This window comes from Polypterus senegalus, chromosome 18 (genome assembly GCF_016835505.1).
Source record: "Polypterus senegalus isolate Bchr_013 chromosome 18, ASM1683550v1, whole genome shotgun sequence".
NCBI lineage: Eukaryota > Metazoa > Chordata > Cladistia > Polypteriformes > Polypteridae > Polypterus > Polypterus senegalus.
The window spans coordinates 22,928,513-22,943,088 of NC_053171.1; the positions used below are offsets into that span (position 1 = coordinate 22,928,513).

Sequence of the window (14,576 nt, forward strand, 5' to 3'; positions counted from 1 at the left end):
CTGATTGTAAATTGGCGTCTGTGTCTTTAAACAGATTTGCATGGATGCGGAGGGGCTTTTGGGATTTGTAGTTTGTGGTTTGTAGGCACTGTACAGATAAAACCAGAAGAGAAGGTTTCGGCAGGACTTTTTGATTATACCATTTTCCGATCTACTTCATCATCAGCAGCACCTAAATCTTGTATTAACTGGGTGTTCATAGAGGAGAAGGGTGATGCATGGCCACCAGATTTAAGGATGGTGGTGGATTCTATTACCTCCCAATGCAGTCCACTGATGCACTTTTTGATTAGACACGTGCCCCCAAAGACTATTCTCTTCTGGACTCTGGTGGTAGGACTTTATTCACTATCCAAGTTCCAGGAAGCAGTTTATTAAAATGGAGTATTCCGCATATCCTTCCATCCTTTAACTATTGTTTATGTTTCCAGAACCACTTTCATCACCTACAGTAAAGACTTTTTTCCAGGACTGTAAATATTGTCATATGGGAGTTTGTTTGTGGTGTTTGGTACTTTTTGTCATTATTTTTCTTTACTGTGTTTATAAGTAGTTATAGTAAATAAGGGATATTTATATATTTGTTTGTTGGATGGGTTTAATCTATATGGGGTGTTGTAAATATTAGAGAGCCATGGTGGTAATACTATAGGACTTTGGTGTTGGCCTGATTCTATCCATCCCTCATTTTAAAACAGTAACAGCTTCTTTGATATGTAAACCGGGTGGCAATCTCTGCACTTTCTAGAAGTCAGAGGTTTGCTACATATGTATATATGGATAAACTGTGGCCGGTTATAGGAATGACAGGTTGCGCAAAGGTAAAAGTTTGGACTCCAACCCGGATCGTCCTGTTTATTCAACAAAAAAGTCCAACAAAAGAAAATGCCTCTTGGAATTATGTGAAAATATAAACAAAACTGATTTGGCTCTCAGCCGCAGAAGTAGGGGTCAATCTCAGGAGCTCCGTCTGGTGGGTTGCTCTGTTTGTAAAAGATGCCTCCTATCCAGGAATCTTGGTTTCTTATAACTGATGAACTTTAAGGGGTAGACCTAAATGCCCTCACTGGGCGGATTCTCACCACTTTGGGGAGAGAAGGAGAAGAGAATGTTAATGACAGCACCCCCTCTCACTCTGGCAGGTTATTATATACCTCGATCTAGCCTGTGAGGACATCCTCTGATCCTCATGTGTGAAAATATACATATTTAAAACCTAGCTTACATTTATATATAAATAAACTAGCCATGGTTTCTGTCAAAGACAGGTAGATTTATTTAAAAATATTTGCTATCCCTTGCCCTATATGTTCCTTCAGCACGTTTCCTCTGTATTTTGGTGTGTGAAGATCTCTTAACTGGCGCCCCATCTTTCAGGCACGTTCTGTCATTGTTTTTGAGATGCTTTTCTCACCTCCTGCTTGGTTTTATACTTCTGTCTTTGAAAGCAACTCTCTCAGCATACGCCTTTACTCTTCCTCGTGTGTCTCACACTTCCTCTTCCTGTTTTGCTGTGTCATCAAAGACAAACTGAAAAATCAGATTGGACAGAAGGACTGGACACAAAGACCTTGGCATTTTATAATATAGTAGATAAGGGAACTTAGCTTGTTATAGACATAAGCACTTTACTTTAAGTTAGATGATGTCAGACAAGAAACGTGATTTAATTTTAGCTTTGCTGAGCTCAGCTGAACTCAAAAAAGTCAAAAGCAGAGGAGCAGAGAAGAACAAATGCCCTGATACAAACCACTGGCCTTCAGCTAGAAATTTTTAAAAAGATGCAGACATCAGGAAGGTATAAACTGAGTGAGAGGATTTTAGGTACCTGTTTATAACTAATGAGTGTCATGAACTTAGGGTTTCTAAGCACAATATGTTCCAAAAATGCCCACTGGAGGGTGGGAGGCATCGGACTATGGCTAGTCACAAAAAAGGCAAACACAGAATCTTAATAAATGAAAGAATTATTAACACAAAAAAGTTCTTAAAATAGAGACATTCCACGGAACACAAAAGGCACAGATACTATGAGTGGAAAGGCAAAGGCAATCCAAGGTAAACAAGTACACACATCCAGAATACAAAGTTAAAAACAGAGAATAAGATCAAAAATCCAGTAAATTCACAAAAGCACAGAATGATCCCAAAGGAAAATCACCAATGCTAGTGCACTTAATGAAATGCCAGGAACTGTGGATTTTACTTCGTCTTTATAGGGCTGAGAGCAGTCCCTTGATGGTAATGGGTAGGTGGCCTCACTCTTTTTTTTTTTATTTCGCTTTATACAATTTATTGTATTAGGAATTTGTTAATTTTCGCATTGGGGTCAGAGTGCAGGGTCTGAATACATTTTGAAGACATGTTATATATCATTCTAGGCCATTGCTAGACATACATGTACAAGCAGGCTTTAATTATTATGGACCACATATGGTTTTGCCGAATGTCCGCCTCATGTCCTTCATCCAGCAGGCAAGGATAAAAACCTGGAAAATGTCCCGTTTTTGCACCGTTCCAGTAAATGAGATTAAGTACAGGCAATAAATTGGTTCACACCGACACCTCACAGTAAGGAGACGACCAGTTTTCACATCCCAGGTCGTCGCTGCGTTGAGTTTGCATGTTCTCCCCATGTCTGTGTGAGTTTCCTCCGGGTGTTCCTAGTCCAGGCACATGCAGATTAGGTGGATTAGCGATAATAAATTGGCCCCGTGTGTGGTTGGGTGTGTGTTCGCCCTGCGAGGGACTGGCACCCTGTTCAGATTTTGTTCCAGCCTTTCCTCTTATTATGGCTGGGACAGGATCATGCACCCCTCGCGACCTTGTTCAGGAATATATGGGTTAGAAAATGACTGACTGCCTGACTTCACGTTTTATCAGCCTGCACGAAACTCCAAGGGGCATAGCAGCAAGCACAAACCCCCCACCTCCCAAAACCAATCCATCATAGGTTTCGATGAAACTGAGGGTATCTCCGCGCAATCGATCCACCAAAGGGGTTCGTCCAGCCCAACCTCTGTCCTCCTTTGACTTCAAATGAATCCGGCAACTCTCGAGAATCATGATTGTTTTTTTTCCCTCGAGTGGAAACTTCTGAGCCATTACTGAAAATGAGCGAACGACTCTGAAGCGCTCACCGACGCCAAAGTATACAAAAAAGACATAATGCAGTGTCATTCATTTGCGATTTTAGATTACCATGCCTCCATATACCAAAATGACGAGAAGCCAACTGCTTAAGTAGATTGCGAATGACAACCAGAACGTCTGTACTGGAGGAGTAAGTTGTCGAAAAATCTATAGGACAGGGACAACTGTAGTCCACTAACTTAATACTATACTCAACAAAAAAAGAAACGTCCTCTAACTTTCAACTGTTTTTACTTTCAGTAAACTTAATGTGTAAATATTTGTATGAACACTAAAAGAGTCAACACCATAAGACATAAACTAAAAATGTTTCACAATGTGTCCCTGAATGAAGAGAGGCTCAAAATCAAAAGTACCAGTCAGTATCTGGTGTGGCCACCAGCTGCTTGAAGTACTGCAGTGCATCTCCTCCTCATGGACTGGACCAGATTTGTCAGTTCTTGCTGTGAGATGTTACCCCACTCTTCCACCACGGCACCTGCAAGTTCCTGGACATTTCTGGGGGGAATGGCCCTAGCCCTCACCCTGCGATCCAACAGGTCCCAGACGTGCTCAATGGGATTGAGATCCGGGCTCTTCCACTGCGAGGATGATCAGCTGTCCTTCCTGTCTCCCTGTAGCGCTGTCTTAGGCGTCTCACAGTGCGGACATGGCAATTTATTGCCCTAGCCACATCAGCAGTCCTCATGCCTCCCTGCAGCATGCCTAATGCACGTTCACGCAGATGAGCAGGGACCCTGGGCATCTTTTTTTAGGTGTTTTTCACAGTCGGTAGACAAGTCTCTTTAGTGTCCTGCGTTTTTAGAACTGTGACCTTAAATGCCTACTTTCTGTAAGCTGTTAAGGTCTTAACGACCATTCCACAGGTGCATGTTAATTAATTGATTATGGTTAATTGAACATGCATGGAAAACATTGTTTAAACCCTTTACAATGAAGATCTGTAAAGTTATTTGGATTTTTAAAACATTATTGTTGAAATACACAGTCCTGAAAAAGGGACGTTTCTTTTTTTGCTGAGTATATTTTGGGATGTAGAAAGAAACGATAGTAACCTGAGAAACGTTTCTACCAAGCGAAAAAAATGCACAGCAGACCCAACGCACACACTCGTGGGGAAAAAAGGAAACTGCGGAAAGTACAAATTATGTCAGATGGAATTGCATATGATGTCCTTATTCTACAGTAAAGCCACTCTATATATGTACAAATAATTATAGTACTAAAAAATACATGACGCGAAGTATACAAAAATAATCAATTGACAAAAAGAGATGCATTGTGCAGTGCTTTAAAACCTCTAATTACTACCATCAGATGTACAGTTTTAATCTTAAATCACACAGTTTAGCCCAAATAAGTGAAGATAAGTTTTACAAATTTGCACCTGTAGAAAAGGAAACAAATCAGGTGCTGCTTTACCATAATGCTTGTAATCTGCGGCAACACACTCACTCTACGTCATCAAATCGAGTCCGAGGAAACGTGTCGTGACTATTTCGTGCTTTTACCATTTTCGACCAATTGCAATAACTCTCTGGGTAAAATGACGTAGGCCCTTCTAGTATATGCTTTATTTTTAAATGGACGCGCTTCGGTACAGACAACTTATCACGATTGTGCAAATCTGCCCAATAGGATGCGGTTGCTAGGCGGTTCTAGGAAAGAAGTAGCCAATCATGAACCGCGCACCTAACCAGCGTCAATCAGCTGTGTGCCTTTTCCCGCAGTTTCTACAGACTAGGACTGTAGACGGCAGCGCGTCTTGGCTGCAGAGGTTGTTGGGACGTGAGACATGTTGTTAAATAAGAATGCGCTGCTGAGTAAGTTTTATGTACAGGACCATCCGTCTAGGTGTAAGAAGATTCTTCAAGATACAAGAAAATGTAAACGACATTGCGTAGTCATCTTTTTTTAAATGTACATGTATTAATTGTACTGCCAACTGACTTTTTTCGCACGAACTGGATAAAAAGTGACAGAGCTATAACTCTTTTCCTCCCGCGACTTGCCCCCGAGGGCTGAAAAGAAAGCTGGTAAAACCACAGTCTCTCTGTTGCTTTACGAAGGTAAGGATTTCGGTGTTGAGTGTATCCGATGCAGACAAGACTGGTAGTGCGGTCGTGGATATGCGCATCTATTTCATTATTTCTGTCTATTTTAATCAGCTGCTGTTTGATCGATTTTCTTCCGAGAAGTTTGTATTACGTTGTTTGGTTGTGTGGTAGTATTCCGTGTGGTTGCCTTTCCTTAGCCCCGTTCAGACTAGATCCACGTGAAGTTTGTCATCACTCGTTTTTTGCCCCGCGCTACTGCTTGACTTGTTACACAGCTGGCGGAATCGTTATATAACGGCAGCAATCTAAGATGTTTTGGCGAGTTTAAAGTGTTTTCTGCTTTTCCACCACTTCATATATTTGTTCGTAACCAAGCAAATGATGCTCGGTGAGTCTGAAGCTGGGTCAGGTCCTTGCTGAGTCACTAATGAGCGATATTGCGACGCCCTGGGAAGAGAGCGGAAGCAGATTTCAATATTTCAATCCGTGAAATTACAGCTTTGCGCTCCTTCACTCAGGAAAAGTCTAAAGGTCGTTTTAACGGCCGTGATTGTGACCCTTTTGTGAGATGATCGGAGACCCTCGCTGTCTCTGTTGCACATAGAAATTGACAGATGTGTCTGATACGAATGCGTATTTCTTTGGTTAGCCTTACGTCGCTCCGTTTCACTTTTTGGTCATTAGGCATAATATAATGACCTTCAGAGTAAAGAATAACTAGGTAGGGGAAAAAGTGTTTCGTAATTTGCTACTTAAGAGTAATACTTTGAAAATAAATTGATGAGTGAGCAGGCTGCATTACAGCCAACAAAGCAAAGCACTAAATGTGCAAGGATCCATCTCAAAGCAGGCGATGACAATGTAAGAAAAAGCATGCGAATTGGGGGGGAAAAGAAACTTTGCACTGAAACTAAAAGCGGCGTCGCGATTAGGATGTTAGGAACTTTTTTTTTCAGTAAAGCTAAAAAATTTTATGTTTCTGGATTGTAGCTAAATTTTTCGATAACTCGCTAAATACTCATGTACAGAACATTTTCTTTTGCATTAGTAAGAAGATATCTGCTGCAGAAGTGTTGTATAATGGCAGTTGCTACTTTTATCATATAATTCAAGTGTAGTAAATACTGACTTTGAATTTGGTCATAGATAAAGGAAGGTGCTTGGTTGACATTTATTGTGGATGCAGGAACAGATTCAAAAATGAGGGCCCTAACACCCATTTGTCTCCTTAAAAGAATTATTTACTCTTGGTAATTTTAGCAGCTCTGCACATATTAGAACTGTTTACATATAGGCAGGTTAGTCAACTTGCTCAGGATCAAACTAATGAGTTGAAAGTGGCAATTGACATGATAACCTTGAGGCTTAAAGTTCATTGCTCTAATCGTTATACCACATTGGCTATTGAGGCTTTTAAAGAGTAGGTTTAGTATGATGAGTCAATGAAACATGTCATAAGGGGAAGAAGACAAGTGGAACGTTTAATGAAAATAACTGAGGAGTTTCTTTCTACAGTCCATGCACATCCTAAGCGAGGATAGCGCATAGAGCTACATGATGCTCTATCCCTATTTTACTGTAGTAGTGGTAATAAGTTGTGTGGTTAAGGAAAGCTCAGAGGTCTTAGTTGGTGTAGGACCATTTTACAGCATCATAGTCCCACAGGCAAAGTATTGTGCTGGGGCCCCTATTCTGATAATAAAACAGAAATATTGATGGGCATCAGAAACATTGTGGGCTCCTGGGGCCCCCAGCCAGTGCCCATATGTTAAGATGGTGGGCATGTGGTGTAAAGAGGTTATATCTCAGTCAAGAGGAGGTGATTAGGTCAAAAAGATATGAATGAGAATACAGATACATGCCATTAGCAGAGTGAGCATGGTTCCATAACAGTTGGAACAAAACATGTTAATGTTATGTAATTTTGAGGATTTTAATAGTAATTGGTATATGGCAGATGCACTGTAATAACTTGTTTGTTGAAAATGTAATGGTATTTTTAAACATGATTAAGTTAATATGTTGTTTGAAAGAACATGATGAATTTAATTGTATGTAGTTTGAAAGGCTTCTAATATAGAAGGTGTCTAGGCTGAAGCAGAAGATGAAGATATTTAACCTTTTCCACTTTTCAGTTTTACTTAATACTTTGAATGTTCTCCGTAATAGGTACTCGGTTTAATCACAGATGTAGTGTGGCCTTGTATCTAAGGTTGTTTTTGACTGCAAACCACTAGTTCAATCTTCACAAATTATTATATTCTAATACCCTTAACACTCACCTTTTAGGTTTAGTATATTAACAATCATTCCATTGTAGTTTCTTATTCCATTTGGATCACTGCTTTATCATACAGTTGTAAACATGCTAAGTTTTCTGTTGAATTATATTTTTGTATTAGTTTGAAGCTGTCTCCCTTTGTGAAAGATGTTGTTTCTCTATGCCCATCTGGCTTTGGCTTGTTTCTTCTAAAGCAGTACTTGACATAATGTGAAGTTGATTTGTTCTTGGAAGTCTGGTGTACTGTGCTCAGTATGAGAACATGAAAAAGGGAGGTTAATGTGAAATTTCTGTTCTTTTCAGAGTGCAAGCAGTGTTCACGGGGGATGTATGGACCAAACTAACTTTAATTATACACTCCAATTTTTTATATACATTTTTGGAAGTGGTCATTGTTTACCACATTTGAGTTATAAACTGTTTAGTTTGATGTCTTAGAAACACATTTCATACTTGAGACTCTTAATGCAAGTCAACCTGAAATTGTTTCAAAATCCCTTAACCGTGTACAAGGCAATTCAGTTATTAATTGATGCACTTTTATGTGAGTGATCCCCTTTCTGTATAGTGCCACTGTTTACATTGAATAGAACTGCGAAAATACTGACCAAGTCCAAATAATATTATAGGGTTTTGTCTTATTTTGACTTTCTATTGTATAGAATATTAATGTGATGCTTAGATAGTTTTCACTCTACCATAAAGTTCTCTTGGTACCATTTTTATTAATTTTTTTAATATATTGCTTGATAATTAAAACTGATTGTGCTGTCGGTCATTTTTGACTAATTTTGTATTTGAAAGTTATTTGTCGGTGAACCAAATGTTTCTTGAATGCAGAGAAGCAATACATCTGAAGAAAGGTTGCTAGCAGCTGTTTGTTGGCCATTGCTCAATGTATTATTTCTGTAAGGGTGGCCCTTCAGTAGTGGTAATGCAGGATTAATTTAATCTTATACCCTCCATATTTGTAAGGAAGATGTCCTGTCACCAGTAGTCATTTTGAGTTTATAGTGTGGGCCAAGGTGTAGAGGTGTTCTGTGTGTCATTTAAGTCTAAATAGGTTCTGCTCAAGCTTTATAACACACTGGTGAGACCTTATCTGGAGTTCTGTGTGCAGTTTTGGTCTCCAAGCTATAAGAAGGACGTCAGTGCTGAAAACGTCAGGTTCTAGGGCTACAGGGGACGAGCTATGAGGAGAGATTAAAAGAGCTGAGCCTTTTCTGCTTAAGCAAAAGGAGATTAAGAGGCGACATGACTGAAGTGTTTGAAATTATGAAAGGAATTGTTGCAGTGGGTGAATACTGTTTTAAAATGAGTTCTTCAAGAACATAGAGACATCGTTAGAAGCTTTTTAAGGGTAAATTTCATACAAACATTAGGAAGTTTTTCTTCACACAGTGAACCAGAGACACTTGGAATAAGTGGCCAAGTAGTGAGGTCGACAGTAGGACTTTGGTGTCCTTCAAAACTTGACTTGATGTTATTTTGGAAAAATTAAGGGAATAGGACTGGTGAGCTTTGTTAGGCTAAGTGGCCTGTAAATGTCCAGATTGTTCTAATGTTTTGTATAAGTGTTTAAACTTGGAAACATTGTGGTGTGAATTGTGAACAAACATATGCGGTGTTTAGGCTACTTTTACTTCACATTACAATATTTTGCGTAACTGTTACATTTTGATGCTGTTATCCAATTTTAAGCACTGTGTGACTGATTTTTATTTTCCTCCATTCCTGGGCAGTTTTTGTAGTTTCTATCCTATTTATTTATTAAATGATTGGTTGATCATTCAAATCTGAGATTTTACCTTTGGGTTTTTGTTGTGGTTGTTAATTTTCCTAATTTACTAAATGCCTGAATTCAATGCAATAGCAAAAGCAGCCAATAATACATTAGTATACACATTAATTATAGCAGAGTTAACAAATAGGGAGCAAAATTCAAAATGAAATGCAAGAAGTGTAGCACCACAGGTAATCCTTATTACAGACAGAAAAACTAGAGCTCAAAACAGTGCTGAAGTTACTTGTCAGTTAGTCAATACCACTGCAGATATCCAAAAGGAAAACAAAGGAGAGGTAAATTCTAAGCAGCTCTACGATGAGCTGTAAGGTTGTGTTGCTCTGGTAGAAAATCAGATGGTCTGCTTATTCCACAGCTTGGCAGTAAGAGTTAGGAAGCATTGTCCAGATTTAGCACATCTGATGAGCGGAGGCATAGTGAACACGGAAAGCCCAAAGTAAAAATACAGTTTCTGTTATTTTCTAAAAGATCAGTTATGTGTGTTATAGGTAATGGATATTAGCAGAAGCAACTACAGAATGTTGTTTAAACAACAAGCTTTATACTTCAAGCACATCCTAAATGTGCTTCACTTTGCACATGCTATGTTTAATCTAACATCAATGGACAAAAGTTGAAGCACAAAAGGTAAACAGTTGGATTTACAATTATTCTCTGCTAAGACATTACATTTTCTTTTAAGGCTGCCACTAGTTGAACTGCAATGTGTCCACTCTCACAATGTTGTTTTACTGTCTCCAGAATGCATGACTTGAAGGCTCAGTTTGAATCTGCCATGTATTAGTTTTAATTGGATTGTGTTCTTAAATCGGAGAGCACATTGGATGTAGAAATTTAACTTTGTCTAAGCAGATCAGCCATAAATGATTAAATTGTTGAATCCTCACTAATGTTCATAGCAGTAAAGGAACAAACTTAACTAAATTATACAGTACCTGTTCTTCAGGTTTTCTAAACGAAATAAATCAAACAAGGGTATCCTTGCTCACCTAAAGAGAAATGGTTAAACATAAATTAATGGGTCACAGTCTAAAAATATAAAATACATGATGACTAAAAGTCCTAACTCAGTTTTTTAACACACAATTTTTTGAATGAAGAATAACTAAAAATAATTTTTGATCTTGTCAGGTTCAAGGTAAAATCTTGGAGTAAAGCTATCAATAGCTGTAGTGAGCATTTTTTTCAAAAGCAACACTTGAACACTCTCTGGCTTGCTTGATCTCTGTGGTGGTGGGTTTCATGCCTTGTGAGTTATTTGATGCTACCACACTAGAGTGTCTGTCTGCGGTCATTTCAATATTTATAACTGAATGTACTTTTGTACGTCTCTAGTCGGTGCATGTCCATTATTAGTTACTGAGTATGTCTTGGAGAATTGAACCAAATGTGTAACTTGCCATTACCTGTATCCTCTGTTATATATTTTGCTCCTTTGCTGGTCGTGTTGGTTACACACTGGGTTGATTTTAAGTCTTTAAGTGTGGGACAATGGAAAATATTATTATTAGAGTGAATCATCAACAATGATCATCTTCTTACTGCTGGCGGATTTCACTATACAATCCAATCAGTACTTGAGCTGAGCATTGAAAGCACAGGGTAAGGACCTAATGCAAGTTTAAGTAACTTCTAATGAAGCAGTCATTTCTTGATCCAAGATCAATGTTTGCCATTAGCCAGTGTAAGAATTTGGACACCAACTGAGTGGTGGTGGGTGTTTTTGGGGATGCTACTTAGAATTTCGTTGATGTTCGTTAATCAGAATAAACATGTACAGCAGTTAAGACTGAGGGTGCACTAATACACCCATTTTTAGTTGATACCAATAATTGCTCTTTCCTGTATCGTGTACAGATTCCAGTATCAATGTCAATATTTCTTGTTGTTTTCTGTTTTGTTTTTTATTTCTATGTGAAGTGATGGCTTAAATATTTGACACTTGTCAATTACTGTAGTCTAGCTTCTGGAACAAATCAAAGTAACACACTCAAACTCTTATTAGTTTAAATGGCTGTATGGTATAGCACAGCTATTAAAGCTAGAGTAATAAGATTTGCTTTCAGTGTTTGTGGAGTATTATAACTTTTTCTTAAATAACTTCACTGACAAAACAACAGGAGGCTGTTTTTGTTTCTCTTTTTTGTTAGGCTTCCCTGTTTTTTGTTTTAGATTTAAATCCAAAATGTTCGTAGATGGGAGCTGTAGGGTTTCCCTTTATAGGATAACTGTTTTGATTGTTCTTTTGATATTCAGGTGCTTGGCCAAACATCTGGATGCTATATTGACTGACTGACTCTGTGGTTCTACTTTTCTAAATGAAGTAGTGAGTTTATTTCTGAGCAAATTTTAAATTTAATAATATTTTTCTCATTTCCAGAACTGAGGCCCTTTTTTATGCAGGGAAAATGTTTGTTTATGGTGAGAACACAGATCCGAAACAAAACCGATACACTTTTAAACACCAAGAAACCAAACAACTATAACCCTGCTTCCTCATGGATCCAGAATGGCTTTGAATCTTTTTTTTGTCCCTTTGTAATTTTCTCTGTCTCTCTCGCACACGTGCGCACACACACACCCACACGACTCGATGCTAGTTTAATTGCCAAAGTTTGTGCTTTGCAGAGGATTGGTGTCCCTAACAGTTTGTTCCTGCTTTGTGCCTGATGGCCTTGTGGTTAGGCCCCAACCACCTGTGAAGATCCATTAAATGGATGGATTGTAGCGTGCATTGATTTGTAATGTCAACTTTACTAGATTGCAAATATTGAAGTGAAATCTTCCACCTAGGAGTTTATTTTTTATTTTTATTTTTTTTATGATTGTGTATGAGTGTATTATTTTTCTAGCTGTGACAACTCTTGTGCTGTCTACATTTACAGTATATAATAAGTTGCAAGACAGTTTTTATTTTTTCTTCATCAGTATTTCCAAATGAGCACAGTGGCTGTGACTAAGTTGTGAACCTGATGTGTCAATGAAAATCTTTTTGATAGTCAAAAGAATGCACTTTTATTTAATGATCAACATTAATAAACCATCGAAGTACAGTGTCCTGTGTTTCCTGCAGTAAAGACTCTTGGCATGACTTAAATAATGATTGTTGTAAATAATGACATTTGTTTTTCTGTAGAATACCATTTGGAAGAATTGAAAAGTATTTGATTCAGGCTTTAAATGCTTAAAAAATAAATCTTTTATAATTGCTTTTAATTACCACTCTTTGTTTTCTTTAAAACAACATTTGTCATGTATCCCTGCTGTGACTGGTGTCAACTTTTCAGCTTTTTTTGAGGTGAAAACGGACACAGACTCGACAGTGGCACACTTGTTGTAAAGGTGTGAGGTGAATATGACCTTCACGTTTGTGGTTATACCAGCTAATAACTTGTACAGTGAAGAGCCAGAGCACCGCTGATGATTAAATTGTAATGGATATCAGGCTTCTGATTTTATTTATTTTTTTAGTTCACATGGATTTTTAATCTTCAGAACAAGAAAGTGTCTGGTTTCCTGTTTCAACTGTTTTTGAGTGAAATGTAAATAAAATTTCTACTGTGCTAATGCTGACAGCAAATAAAATAAATACAGCTTAAAGTTGAAAAAAGTGAATAACTTTGCAGGAATGTTGTTAATCATGATAAATATACTTCCTTAGTCATGTTGTTGCTGTGTATCTCCTTTACCACGTCAGCTTGTGGAATCACACGGGACCATAGTTTATTAATTTATTTTAATTAAATAAAAGACTTTCTAATCTGTGTTTGAGTTGGTCCTGCAGTAGATGGAGAGGTAGAAGATGATATAGCTCCTCAGCAGACATGGGGCATATTAGTTTGCATTACTAACTTCCAACATTCCAGGTTCAAATACCATGCAGGGCCATTGTCAATGTGTAGTTTGGTTGTCCTTCTTATTTATGAATGTCCCCACCAGACTCCTGTTACTGTTGGTTTAATAGTTACTGTAAATTGGTCTCCTATGTTTGTGTGCCCTGTGATGGACTGGAACCCTCCATAAGGTTCTCTCCCTCCTTTGGTCCAGTGCTGCCAGAATGGGGATGCCGCTCGCGTGACCTGTAATTTGTATTAAGTGGTTGTGTATGTACTTGGGTACCAAATCGGAAAGTTAAACATTTCATGTTTAGGGTATGAAACACCAATGTACTTTTATTTAGTTTTTATTACTTTAAGAATTATATACTGTATCTAATGGGTTAATATTTTTATTAAGTAGTTACATTGATCTGCTTTTGTTGAATTTAGATTATTTTGTAAACGTGTATCTTCATGAATCAATTGCTTAGCCACTACAGTCACACTTCTTCTATTTTTATCTCATTATTTTTGTTCTTTTGCTGTTATTTATTTAATATATAATTTGGTAGAGCTACCCAACGTTATAAGACAATAGAAATGAGATGAAACCAATTTTTAGGGGAAGCTTTTCTTTGACAGTAGAGGTATGGAAGTGGTTATAAATGATATGAAAATGCATTATTTATTATATACGAGATCTTTTATGTTACATTCTGTCCCACCCATACCTTTCTCCCTGTCTAAGCCCTCCTCCGTTTTTAGGTGGTGTGCCAAATTGATTGTCACTTATGGCTTCCTTGTGCAGAGCCTGACTAGGCTATGATAAGCTAGTCACCAGATATTTGTTGGTGAAACACCATCTTTCAGAGCTCGTACTTGTTGATTGGCACCACCGTTTAAGGCACGGGTGTCAAACTCCCGTCCTGGAGGGCCGCAGTGGCTGCAGGTTTTCATTCTAACCATCTTCTTAATTTGTGGCCAGTTTTTGCTGCTAATTACCTTTTGCCTTAATTTTAATTACCTTGACTCAGTCCCCTTAGTTGTTTCCTTTTTCTTAATTAGCAACCAAACAATAACGAGGCACAAAACAAGAATCCATATGACCAGCTCACCCGTGCCCATAACAAAATATGTGAAAATAAAGAAAGGTGGAGGTCTCAGTAAGGCTGATCTCTCTGCTCACCAAAGCATTGTGAGGGTGGTCTTAGAAAAAACAGAAAAGTCAACAGTTCTGGAAATGTCTGTTTTGGCAGAATGAGAGCACCAACAAGTCATGGAATTAAATAATAAGTTTAACAGCAAGATTCTGCTTCTCATTGTGAAATTGGTCAGAGTCTGAAGCACCGATTTTTAGCTGGTCATCTGTTGGCTCGTTTCATTCCTCATTTCCATTCAGTGAAGAAAGGAATCAATTCAGAGGAATAAATCTTTAAGAACAGGGCTATTAAAATGAAGGGAAA

At 38.1% G+C, this 14,576-nt stretch overlaps 1 protein-coding gene across 1 annotated transcript in view; it reads left to right on the forward strand.

The window, feature by feature from the left end:
* The first annotated feature begins 4,839 nt into the window (after positions 1–4,839).
* The window catches only part of si:dkey-177p2.6 (uncharacterized protein LOC568712 homolog), a 43,249-nt gene continuing 33,512 nt past the window's right edge, over positions 4,840–14,576 (forward strand). The window contains exon 1 of the mRNA XM_039741779.1: positions 4,840–5,222. The gene's annotated coding sequence lies outside the window, so the exon portion shown is untranslated. The remainder of the gene's footprint in view (positions 5,223–14,576) is intronic.